The sequence below is a fragment of the Giraffa tippelskirchi genome, chromosome 14 (genome assembly GCF_054371585.1).
Source record: "Giraffa tippelskirchi isolate mGirTip1 chromosome 14, T2T-mGirTip1v1.2.pri, whole genome shotgun sequence".
NCBI classification, from domain to species: domain Eukaryota; kingdom Metazoa; phylum Chordata; class Mammalia; order Artiodactyla; family Giraffidae; genus Giraffa; species Giraffa tippelskirchi.
This window is the reverse complement of record NC_137288.1, coordinates 19218558-19231777: the sequence shown is the minus strand read 5'-3', so window position 1 is coordinate 19231777 and position 13220 is coordinate 19218558.

Below are 13220 nucleotides of genomic sequence, written 5' to 3'. Positions count from 1 at the left end.
TTCCCAACCCGGGAATTGAACCCAGGTCTCCTGCATTGCAGGCGGATTCTTTACCAGCTGAGCCACAAAGCAAGTCCCTAATGGGCACTTATTTTGGTGCCTCCTGGAGACTCCTTGGTTGAAGCTCTGCACACACCTCCTAGTCTCTATAGTCTCTGGGCCCATGAAGGCAGTAAGCTATCCAGGGTCTTCTGGTACAAAGTGTTGTCTGTTTCAACGTCACATGCCATGCCATGCGAGCAACAAATGCTGGATGCTTACTCAACCCTCTTGTAAAGGAAAGCTTTCACAGGACCTGAACCTGTGACACTCTGTACCCAGTTACCTTATTTCCTCAGTTATGAAAGCAACACCCAGTAAACTCATTATGACAGCAAGGCCTTGATAGTTTCCTCTCCCAGAAATGCAGCTTTTGCTTCTGGAGAGGCGGATCCTTGGAGTGGGGACTCCTCTGCTGATTGTGGAGTATTCTGCAGAATGAAGGGCAATTTTGTGAGGGGTGTCCTGACCGGGCTGACCCTGCCTCCGCTCACTGGCATAAGGCTGGCCCTCAGCCTCCACAAAGGACTGCCTGAGACCACTCTGAAAGACCAGTCGGTTTGTAAAGACATCGCACTGGGTTGTTTTTTTGTACCAACATTTGGCAGACCAACCTAGCTGATCATCAGAATCACACAGGGCAGCTTTTTAAAAAGGTCAGGGGAGGGTTCCGATGTTGCCCTTAGAGTTTCTGACTTAGAAGGTTTAGGATGGAGCCTGAACGTTTGCTGTCTTGGAGAGTCTTGGGCTCAGCCAGCTCGGAAAAGCACAGCTGTGAGCTTGCCAATATTCCTTCTTCTGAGAGCATTGCCTCTCTCTGTTTATAGCTAAGTGTGCCCCTGCAGCTTCCCCGGGTCAGGTAATTTTTAAGAAACCCTTTAGTCACTGCTGGACACCTTGCCCTTCCAACAGGAGATGGGTGTTGAATTGCGCCCTCCTTCAGACACGACTGCCTCCAGAGGCAGATTCCATGATGAGAGCCAGAGCTGGTGATGGCCAGGCAGGGAAGCCCTTCACGCTCAGCGAAGCTCTCTCTTCGGTAGTTTGTCGAGCTAATTCAGCCAAGACATTTATTAAGCACCTGATATGTGCCAGAGGGCTTCCCTGGTGGCTCAGACGATAATGCAGGATAATGGAATGCAGGAGACCCAGGTTCAATCCCTGATTGAGGAAGATCCCCTGGAGGAGGGCATGGCTACCCACTTCAGTATTCTTGCCTAGGAAATCCCATGAACAGAGGAGCCTGGCGGTCTACAGCCCGTGGGGTTATGAAGAGTCAGACACAACTGAGCAACTAACACTTTCACTTAAGTGCCAGGAACCAGGAATATAAAAGTGAAGGAAGCACACACACGTCCCTGCCCTTTAATTCATATCGGACCATCCCATCCAGTCACCCACCAGACTGAAAGTCCCCCTGACCAGTGGGCCATGGTGTCTGACTTCTCCTTGCAAGGATGAGGAAGCCCAATCCATCTTTTTGTTCTTTGACCGCCTTCTAGCCCAGCCCTGACCTCAACCCACCCATCAACTTTATGGCTCTTGCCTGGGTCCCCCCCTGCAAGTTTCCCTTCTTCCTTCATGAGCAAATGGAGCCCAGAGGATTTCTAGGGCAGTGAAACTACCCTGTGTGATGCTGTAATAGTGGATGTGTGTCTTTGTGCGTCCGTCAAAACCCATAAAGTGGACGCCAATGTGAACTGTGGACTCTGGTTATGAGGATGGTGGGGGGAAGTTGATAGTGACAGAGTGGCTTTTGTGGGAACTCTCTGTCCTTTCTGCTCAGTTTTGCTGTGAACCTAAAACTGCTCCAAGAAATAAAGTCTTTTTTTTTTTTTTGGACAGCATGACTTAGTGAAGAGCTTGCATGATTCAGTTCAGTGCAGACCAGCTCCAGCAGCTCACAATAACCCATGTTACCCCAGCCGGCACTTGAACTTTTTCTAGAGGCAATGCAGATTTTAAAGCAGAAAAATGATGAGATCATTAGCGAGATTTAGGAAGATGGCTGAATGGGACTTAGTTGAGCCAGCAAGGAGTCAGGGGACCCATCAGAACCATGTGGGGAGGGCCTCGTCTGCCTCACTGCTCCCAGGCCAACCACTCTAGCAACCTGCGGGAGCGGCAGAATTCCCTCAAGGCCCAGGGAAAACCCCAGTCTACTTCCTCTCAGCCCGGAATTTTGCCATAACAGATTGAGGCATCCTCCATCTGAGAGTGGAGGAAGCACCTTGGCAGTGCTGGGTTCCACCTGTGAGCTAGGGATCTCAGTCAGGAAGCCTTCCGGGTAGAGCTGACATGCGTGTAAAGCACCCGCGTGTGACTGGTAGAGACTTGGCTACCCTCCTTAAGAGTGGGGGCTAGACTCCAGTCAGGCCACAGTAGGCACCCAAGAAGGGCTTTGGTCTTTATGGTCGTTCTCTAAGGCATGCTCCTCTTTGCCTGCTCAGATGTCTGTCATCACCATTTTTCATTTACCTTTTTAGTTTTTCAAAAACTTTTCTTTTTTTAGGCCCTACCCAGTCTTCTCTCATTGATTCCCCTTTATTTCCTCCAAGGACTCAGAAACCTTAATGTCAATTTCAATTTCCAAACCTTGGAGCAATTGAGAAAAGTGCTTCCTCTGGATCAATACTTCCTCCTGACTTGACATGGAGCTATTGACGACTGTTTAGTGTACGATTTCACTGGGAAAAAAAAACAGAAGCCAATAGAACTCTAATCCATGGATATAAAGCACACTGGTTTTATGGAGAGGCCCCAAACGCTCAAAAAAGAAAGATGCTCTAGTTAACTGCCCTTTCTTTGTCCACTAAGCTTGTCACCACGTCCAGAAACTAGGTCCATTTGGCAGCAGTCCCTTCATGATTGTTCTGCCAACTGTGTGTGGACATTTCTTTCCCTCCCCATAATTTCAAATAGACTCCTTTGCCGGCCACGTCAGTGATTTGCTCAGCAATTACAAGTTATTTACAGTCGCTAATTGACTTACTGGGGTCTCTTCTTGAAAAGTGAAAGTGTTAGTCACTCAGTCATGTCCAACTCTTTATGACCCCATGGACTGTAGCCCACCAGGCTCCTCTGTCCATGGCATTTTCCAGGCAAGAACACTGAAGTGGGTTGCCATGCCCTCCTCCAGGGGATCTTCCTGACCCAGGGATGGAACCCAGGTCCAGCACCTGGCAGGTGGATTCTTTACCGTCTGAGCCACCAGGGAAGCCCTGGGGTCCTTTGTTGGTAGACCAGAAAGGACTCCAGTGTTTCCCCTGGTGAGAAGTTCAGCTATTCCTCTGGGGGTGCCCCCAGTTATTCCTTCTGCAGCACCCCTGCCTGTCTCCCCAGAACTCTCCTCCTGGACTTGGGGGCACCCACACTCCCCTCCCAGGCAAAGCAGAGGGAGATGCTCGCCCGCTCAGCTGCCTCTCTGCTCGGCGCCCTTCGCCGCACCACCACCTGACCTCTAGGAAGATTCTCCTGAAGGATTTAGAACAGCTCAAGGGAATTACATGGTCAGAGTAGGAGGTTTTTAACTGCACAAGGTGGCATCCCCTCCACAGGTCCAGAGGGAAGAGAAAGCAGCCAGGCTGGGAGTGTCACAGGCTCACCCCTTCTCTCCTGGCTCGCAGAGCCAGTCCTCAGCCCAGGGGTCCCTGTCCCCCTGCTGAGTTTGCCTTCAGAATGCACCCTGAGGGTGTTAGATCAGGCAGGCCACCACGGGCCCCCGCAGGGGCCCCTCTAGTCTCCTCATCCTTCCTTCCCAGACATCAAGCTGCGGCCAGCTGGGACAACACACACACACACATACACACACACACACACACACACACACACACACACACACACAGACACACAGAGACACACACACACAAATTCAACCCCAGTGAAGAGCCACAGAGTCAAAACTAAGTATTTCCTAAGAACCCCACACTTTGCAAGGTCGTGATGCCATTGAGAGGGTGTAATTGCATCTTGTCCTAATGTGCTTCACTCACTGCCACTCCCACCCCACACCTTTCAGATGATGCTTCTTTGGGCTGGAGAAATGAGCCCATTTCTTACAAAGACGAAGGGGCTGGGCTGTGCTCTTCAGCTGGGCAGGAGGGGAGTGAAAGGAAGTGTGATTGGTTCTTGCACTTATGCAAGGAGCAGGGTCTGCATTTTAAAAGGAAACTTTTGAGCCGGGGAGGGGGTCAGGGAGGACCTCATTCCTGCTCCCTTGACCTTCTCGGTGGCTCTGCTCAGGAACACGGAGTGCTCTGCGAGCTCGTTGACTGAAAGGCTCCGCCAGTGCGTTTACGAGCACTTGGCACCTGACCCTGAGAGGTTTCCATCCCCCTGCTGATCTGTCACTTATACTTTCAGTGCCTCTGTGAATTTTATTTCCCCATAATAGTACAATTCACTTAACATTTTCAACTTCGGCACAAGCTATTAATATTTTTAAGGAAATACTATTGTAAGTATGATAGATAGGTAGACAGATGATAGACAGATAGAGATGATGGATGGTTGGATATGGACCTGTGGACCAACGAATAGTTAAGATAATACTTTCTGCCTCCAAACCTAACACATTCCAGCTATTTCCTTGGAGCAGGCGCCTCAGCCTTCTGGCTGCTTATTAGTTGAAAAGGAGCCTCCCATGTGAATCTTCAGACTCAGCTGAAGAGGAGCCTCCGTCAAGCCAGGGAGGAGACGGCTGCGCTGACGACTTCATCAGGGGGCTCAGGCCTCTATGTCCCCAGCAAAAGGCACGTCAGAATTTGCTTCAAGCCCACACGGACCTCTGGAAGTAGCAGCAGGAACAGCTGTCTTCCAAGGCCCTTGCTGGCCGGCCTGTGTCTTGAAAATTTTAAGGAAAGGCTTCACAACACCAGTGTCCTTGATCAAGTATGTTGTAGCAGCAATCAGAAACTCGTTGCACTGCTGGCCTCTTCACCCACCACACATGAACTTTCCAAGTCACCATGGGACGCTTCCTGTCCTCCGTGAGCCCCTCCCCGAAGGGTCCCCCTGCGGGAAGATTCCAGTCCTAGGAAGCTTTGGAAAACAGAGTCACAGAGACGGATCCAAGAAAAAGGTGTGGCCAAGATGCAGATGTCTGGTGCTCGTTTCCAGCAGATCCTGCTCACCAGCTAACCCTGGACCCCCGCAGATGCGCTGAGTCATCGTTTCCTCGGTCTAAAGAGCCTTCCAGAGATCACCGTGGTACAGCCTCTGTGTTCGGAAGTAAACATAGTTTCTCGAGAATCTTTAAGCAGGAAAATCATCATGGAGCCAAAGCAAAAGAATATATCAAAGGCCCCAAAGATTCTTTCAGTGAATTACCTTCAAAGTTTTACAAACCTGCTTTCTTTGTCTGCCCTGATTTTTTTCCTCCCCATGTCTTGAAAATTTTAAGGAAAGGCTTCACGACACAGGTATCCTTGATCAATTATGTTGTAGCAGCAATCAGAAACTTGTCCCATCTTTGTAGAGAGAGAGGGGTTTTAAAGGCGTATCATTTACCTCTACTTATATTTAGTTATGGGACTTCCCTGGTGGCTCAGTGGTAAAAAATCCACCTGCCAATGCTGGAGACGTGGGTTCGATCCCTGGGTCGGGAAGATCACATGGAGAAGGAAATGGCCACCCACTCCAGTATTCTTGCCTGAAGAATCCCATGGACAGAAGAGGCTGGCGGGCTACAGTCCATGGGGACACAGTGTCAAACATGAGTGAGCAACTAAATAACAAATAACAACCTATTTAGGTGTGTAGTCTACTTGTCCCCACAAAATAAAACAGGTTAATTACTTCAGAAAACCACAGAACAATTTTTTTAAAAGGCAATATCAGAAGTAAAGTCAAATGTCATCCAGTCAAAATATTTGAGTATAAACAATGCCTTGAATTTTAAAGCATTTCAAGAATGAGCATTTCAAATGATGCAGTTTTCTCTCAAACTACAAGCCTAGCCTAGCATAGATGCTGTGTTTACGTAGGATCATATTCATAAATACAAATGGTAAGTTTCGGAAAGCATGAAATCAAACCCCTTGCGTGAAAACACATATCCACGCCCCCCATGTTATTCAAAGACAGGGAGCTCATATTTTAAGTGTGAGAACAGGGCTGCTTTGCATCCTAACTCACAGAACTATTCTGTACTAGAAATAGGAGCAAAAATAACCTTGATTTTTATAGACTTGTATTTTTTTTCCAAGGCCATGGCCCATAATCTTATTAAATGTAACAGTTCAAAATAAGCTTCCCTGGGAAACTTTGAAAACTGACTTTTAGAAAACTTTGAAAACCTTGACATATATGTTTTTAATTTTTAACTATCAAAAATGATTATTACCCCAAAGTCAGAAATAATGCAGAAGGATATAATTTAAGACCTGAATGCATGCATATTAAGTCGTGTTTGAGTCTTTGTGACCCCATGCACCCCTTTGTGACCCCTGTCAGGCTCTCTGTCCATGGGATTTCCCTGGCAAGAATACTGGAATGGGTTACCATTTCCTTCTCCAAGGGATCTTCCTGACTCAGGGATAGAACCCACATCTCCTATGTCTTCTGCATTGGCAGGTGGATTCTTTAACACTGAGCCATCAGGGAAGCCCAAGAAGTGAATATATATACATATATACCTAAGTATATATATAATGTTATTTGGTTGCACCAGGTCTTAATTGCAACATGCAGGATCTTTAGTTGCAGCATGAGCGATCTTTTTAGTTGTGGCCTGTAGGATGTAGTTCTCTGACCAGGATTGAACCCCAGCCCCCTGCATTAGGAGTTTGGGGGTCTCAGCCACGGGACCACCAGAGAAGTCCCAAGCAGTGAACATCTACCCTCCCTACCTGCTGTTGGAGATCATCACAATCTAGAGTTCTGTGTGTATACTTTCAGAGTGTTAGAGAGATACATTTGTACACACACACACACACATATATATATTCAAATATACATGTATACCCACATGTACACAGGGGTGCTTTTTTTCTTTAGAAGAATTTAATTGTATGGTAAAAGACTAGATGTTAATTGTTCCCACCACAAAAAAAGAAATCGTTACTATGTAACATGATGGAAGTCTTAGCTAGGACTGTGGTGGCGTAGCTAGGACTGTGGTGGCGATCATAATGCAGTACACACAAGGATCAAATCAACAAGTGGTATACATTAAACGTGCCCACTGTTCTATGCCAATTACATTTCAACTTTTTTTAAGTGAAAAGCAACTGGGGTGTAATATAACAACTGTTCTGCCGCTTCCTGTTGTCATGTAAGGATCTGTCAAAGCATTTCTCCCGGATGGTGGTTGGCAGGAAGGTGATTCAAATGGGCTGTGTGCCCTGTATGGGGCCGTGTGCTCTGTCATGGGCCATGTGCTCTGTGTGGGGCCATGTGCTCTGTCCTGGGCCGTGTGCTCTGTGTGGGGCCGTGTGCTCTGTGTGGGGCTGTGTGCTCTGTGTGGGGCTGCGTGCTCTGTGTAGGGCTGTGTGCTCTGTGTGGGGCTGTGTGCTCTGTGTAGGGCTGTGTGCTCTGGGAGGGGCTGTGTGCTCCGTCCTGGGCTGTGTGCTCTGTGTAGGGCTGTGTGCTCTGTGTGGGGCTGTGTGCTCCGTCCTGGGCTGTGTGCTCTGGGAGGGGCTGTGTGCTCCGTCCTGGGCTGTGTGCTCCGTCCTGGGCCGTGTGCTCTGTGTAGGGCTGTGTGCTCTGTCTTGGGCCGTGTGCTCTGTGTGGGGCCGTGTGGTCTGTGTGGGGCTGTGTGCTCTGTGAGGGGCCGTGTGCTCTGTCCTGGGCCGTGTGCTCTGTGTGGGGCCGTGTGGTCTGTGTGGGGCTGTGTGCTCTGTGAGGGGCTGTGTGCTCCGTCCTGGGCTGTGTGCTCTGTGTGGGGCTGTGTGCTCCGTGTGGGGCTGTGTGCTCCGTGTGGGGCTGTGTGCTCCGTCCTGGGCTGTGTGCTCTGTCCTGGTCCGTGTGCTCTGTGTGGGGCCGTGTGCGGGGCTGTGTGCTCTGTGTGGGGCTGTGTGCTCTGTCCTGCACTCTGAGCTCCCAGGCTGCAGTCCAGTCTTCCTGACCTGGCACCCAGATCAGGGCACCTAAGTGAGTCGAGTCCTTCCTGATCTCGCTCTGGACCAGGTGGCAGAGCCGAGGTACTGGAGCCGCAATGGTGAGAGGAGCCGTGGTGGCAGCCGCAACACGAGAACCCCCGCCTCCAAACAGCACGGGGAGCCCTGGGAACCCAGCCTCCGCAGGAGAGGACTCGAGCCCAAGTCTCGGTCACTATCACTGCAGCGTCCACTCCTCCTGGGTTCCCTCCGGCCACCTCACTCTGGGAGAGCAGGCAGCCCTCTGGGGGAAGTCTCCAGGCCTCACCCCTGCCTGTCACACTCAGGCCTGTGATCCTTTATCTTCTAATGAGAAGGCCGAACCCCATCGTGAACGATTGCTGCTCAATCCGAGAACTTTGGAGCTGAACAGCCCGGGGCCCAGGCACCAACCCCTCATGTATGAGCCGCGTGAGTCCAGACAAGCTGTTGGCCTTTCTACGCCCTGGGCTGCAGCTCTGTGTTACCTGCGCGTTAGTCATCCCTCCCTGTTGGAATGGAGATGATAACTGGCACAGGACCCGTGAGGTGTTCACTGAATGCCGAGACTTGCAGTTAGTGCTGAAACAGTGGCAGGCACTGTTGCTCCTATGACGGATCCTTCCTAAGAAGCTGTACTGCTGTGACTGAGATGCAGAGAGCTTGGTAGAGCAAATGGGGTGGAAGGGGCGTGATTCGGCGAGGTCATACATGGTCCTGCCTCCTACAGACGCAGACCCCAGCCTCGTACGCAACTGGGTGGTCCGCACAGGCCTGCTTCAAGGTCTTCACTCTTGGCCAGCCCCGCCCTCCCAGCACAGGCTCACGGTCACCCAAGCCTGTGTCCTAGACCTCCTTGGAGTTTGGGTTCATCAGCAGTGCTCCTAGCATCCTGTGCACCTCAAAGATCCCAGAGCTGCAGAGAGAGGGCCCCCTGCAAGAGGCCCCTGGAAGAAGCGTTTACTCACGGTCCAGCTCAGGGGCTCCCAGAGCTCTCTGAAGTCCTGGAATCATGGCCACCATCAGCCCCACACAGGACGTGTAGGTGGATTCTGATGGAGCATTTTTATCTCGGTCCAGTGGAACTGAAGGTCAAGATACCAAGGTGTTCTGCCTTGGGCAGAATTCAGATCTGACCTCACATGTTTTGTTATCTCTAACACGAGCTCGTTCCAGTCTCAGCGTTGGGAGAATTAAACAAACCCATGTTCACAGAGCACTGCGCAGGAGCCTGCTCTGGGATTGCTGATCGGGAGGGTCCCGAAGGACCACTGTGTGGTGGGCACCCACCTCCCCGCTCCCGGGCAGGGTCCCAGCAGCCCAGCAGCCCCAGAGCAGGCTCTAGTCTCAGTGTGCAGATGCACAGACCAGAAATGGACAGTGTGAGGTCATACAGCACCGTCAGGGTGCATAAAGCCCCCGAACTGTACACCGGAAAATGGTCAACTATTCATGTATATGTATTTACCAGAAGTGAAAAACGCCATGGGGCGCACTGACTTGACCCATCAAGTGCAAGCTACACGTCCCTGCCTGCTCCGCGCCTCTTTCTGTCTCGAGTGTTGCTGGAGAAATCGGTCCCTTTGTAAGAAACCGTGTGGGTACAAGGTGAGGTCCCAGGTGCACAGAACTCCACAAAACGTGTGTGAAAGAAATGCAATAAATCAGAACCGCTTAGAAAAGCTTCGTAGTTTGCCTTCTTAGAGCTGAAAGCCCTCAATGTCAACACCCTCGAAGCAGGACGCCCAGCAAGAAAGACAGATCGGAGGCCCCTCTGCCCCTCCGCTGCTACGGGCGCCCTGAGTGCCTGGAGGTAGGGATGCTGTCCCCCAGGGGACCCGGCTCCCACCGCCCACAGAGAGGCCGCTCCTCACTGGGCAGCCCCCAGGTCCACACTGGCTTCTGCACAGCAGAGAAACCATGGGGCCTGGGGTCCCAGCTTGCAGGTGGTTGCTCAGTCGCTCAGCCGTGTCCAGCTCTTTGTTACACACCCTACGGACTGTAACCCGCCGGGCTCCACTGACCACGGGATTTTTCAGGCAAGAATACTGGACCGGGTGGACATTTCCTCCTCCAAGGGACCTTCCCAACCCAGGGATTGAACCTGCGTCCCCTGCATCTCCTGCATTGGCAGGTGGATTCTCTTATCACTGAGCCACCTGGGAATCCCCCCAGTTTGCAGATGGTTCAGCCAAATACTTTCAGAAGAAACAGCAAAATTAAAGATGTGGTGGGAGAAGAGGTTAAGCAGGAAGTTTTTAATAGTAAGTCAAAGCGCTGATTAAAAGCACTCATTCATTTTGTAGCTTTCTCAGAGGGACACGACTCCTGGTTAGAGCTCTCTGGTTTCATCTCCCTGGCTTCAAAGGCCGGTCAGACGCTGGATAGGCTAAAGGGAAAAGTGATGAGGGAGAAGGAACGTAATGGCAAAGAATGAAGGTTTGAAGTGCTGAGAGTCTGGAGAAAAGAGGCTTGGGGATGATATGCTGCCTCCGGCTCGGGGAAGCGGTGTGATGACATGATACGAAGCAGAACGAAATGACGGAGCCTCGTCTGCTCTTTCCAGGCTCCGAAACGGAGCGCAGTGCCTAGAAGACGCAGTTGGAAGGAAGGTGAGGATCCGAGCCAGTCAGGTCCCCTCCAGCTAGGCAGATGGTTCTAGAACACCCACAGGCGTGCCCTGCTCAGAAGAGAAACAGGTGAGAAGGGGTGGGGGCCCATCTCATCATCCTCTCTGGTACCAGAGGCCTGCAGTCTTCAGGGACGTGAGAGAGGAAGTGCGCTCCTGCTGAGAAGGGGCGCAAGAGCCTCCAGGGAAGGCCTCCAGAGCCGCTGAAAATGGTCCTGCAGTTTCTTAAGACGTGTTTTCAAATGTGATGCCTGGTAAGTGGACTCTGGACTCTGCCCCAGACCAGAGATTTCTTACAAGCTTTGGCAGCAAAGGCGGAGCGAGAGGAGTGAATGAGTTAGAATGGTCCCAGTGGGGCCGGGGGCACCCTTCTCACTTAACAATCACACCCCGAGTGGGTGACTGCATGTCTTCTGTTCTTGCCCTGGGCATTCTTGCCAAGGGCATTCTCTTAGGGCTGTGAGAGGGAGCAGCAAGGAGCTGTAGGAGGGGCAGTTCCCAGCGAAATGGGAACAAAGCGGCACTTTCTCTGCTAAGACAGGGGACTGAAGGGTCCGGGCAGAGACAGTCCCGGACCACCAGTCAGACGTTTGATAAACGGGCTGATGATGGCTGATTCTGACATTAGGGAATAGAAGTTGGGAGGACAGAACTAGCTCCGTGTCTACTATGCAGAAGTGCTCAGTCAGCGGGCCATTCTTATGTGAACATGATCCTTGATGGACAAATCGACCCAATGCCCTGCAGCTCAGAGGAGCTTGCTTGAGGACAGACCAGCTGGAGGCCTCACACCCCAGCCAAGGCCCCCAGGAGCCAAGTGGAAAGGGCCTTCTCCAGTAGACGCAGACTCTTGGAGTGCAGTCTCGGCCCCAGAGACTCTGGCTCCACACCTGGGAACTTCCCACTTCAAAAACACTTCCAGATGCTTCTGGGATGACCCATGGAGGATCCCTGCTCCACTGTTTTCTGTCAACCAGTCTTTTTCAGAGGGAGCTGCCATGACGGCAACGTTTCCAACGTCTCTGCCAGCTCCGAGTTTGTGACTGAGACACTCCTTTGTGCCAGCCTGGGTCCAAGTAGCATTCTTCCCTCCAGGATTGTCTGGGTCAATTCTCCATATTAGCTACAGCTTTTTGTGTTTAGTTGCTTAGTCATCTCCAACTCTTTGGGATCCCGTGGACTGTAGCCCGCCAGGCTCCTCTGTCCATGGGATTCTCCAGCCAATACTGGAGTGGGTTGCCATGCCCTCCTCCAGGGGATCTCCCCGACCCAGGGACTGAACCTGTGTCTCTTGCTTTGCAGGTGGATTCTTTACCTCTGAGCCACCTGGGGAGCACTAATAGCTACAGTACGAGTGCCTTTTGTAGAAGTTATAGTAAAGATTGAATCGTACTTGGAACCACTACACTTTTCGGCATGTCTTCTATGAGCCAGACCTTACTCTTGGCACAAGAGAAAGGGTTCTTTAGTTGTAAAATGAAAAGATGAGAGAAAAACCTGACTTTGGGGAGTTTAAAAATTAGTGATAAGTAGAGACGTTTTCTGTGCCGATCATAGAATGAATGCCTTTCCTAGCTCTGCTCCAGCCAGCCCCACCAAGGGCCATTCCAGAGACCCCACAGTCTCCCACCCCCTTCTGCTGAGTCCTTGATCTTTGGGGAGCCCCCTTCAGTAGCATGGGCTAGAAGGGGATTGACTTAAATGGTGAAAGTGGATTAAAACGCACCTAGTTTAGAGGGGAACGTTTGCATCTGCACATTAATTCTCTGGACTACTCTAGCTCATTCGATTCCCAAGGAACATTTACATCACATTTTGCAGGTGAGAAAACTGAGACAGAGGTAATTGGCTCATCTAAAGTTACACACTTAGCATGAGAACCAGAACCTTAGCCCCAGGCTTCTGGCTCCAAGTTCGGGAGCCTTCCAATAAGCACATACTTACTATCATTCAAACGCCAGGTCAATCTGTATGTCCTGACACATAGCAGTAAAATAAAACTGAGACCAAAGACAGAAAATAATTTAAGTGGTTAAGAGAAAATTCACCCTTCTTGTGAAAACCTATCCAGATGACAAGCTGCTTTGGAACAACATAAAAATGAAGAGCGGAGTGTTTCTCAAGATGCTTTTCTCCAGAAAGTTCTCTGAATATGCTGTGTTTCCTTGTTCTCCAGAAATGTGCTGACCAACCACCTGGCATTCACCAAAGCAGTTGTAATTTCCAGTAAGTATATCCCTTTCCATAAATGGGGGCTTCCCTTGATAGCTCAGTTGGTAAAGAATCCGCCTGCAATGCAGGAGACTCTGGTTCGATTCCTGGGTTGGGAAGATCCACTGGAGAAGGGATAGGCTACCCACTCCAGTATTCTTGGGCTTCCCTTTTGGCTCAGCTGGTAAAGAATCTGCGTGCAATGCAGGAGACCTGGGTTCAGTCCCTGGGTTGGGAAGATGCCCTGGAGAAGGAAAGGCTACCCA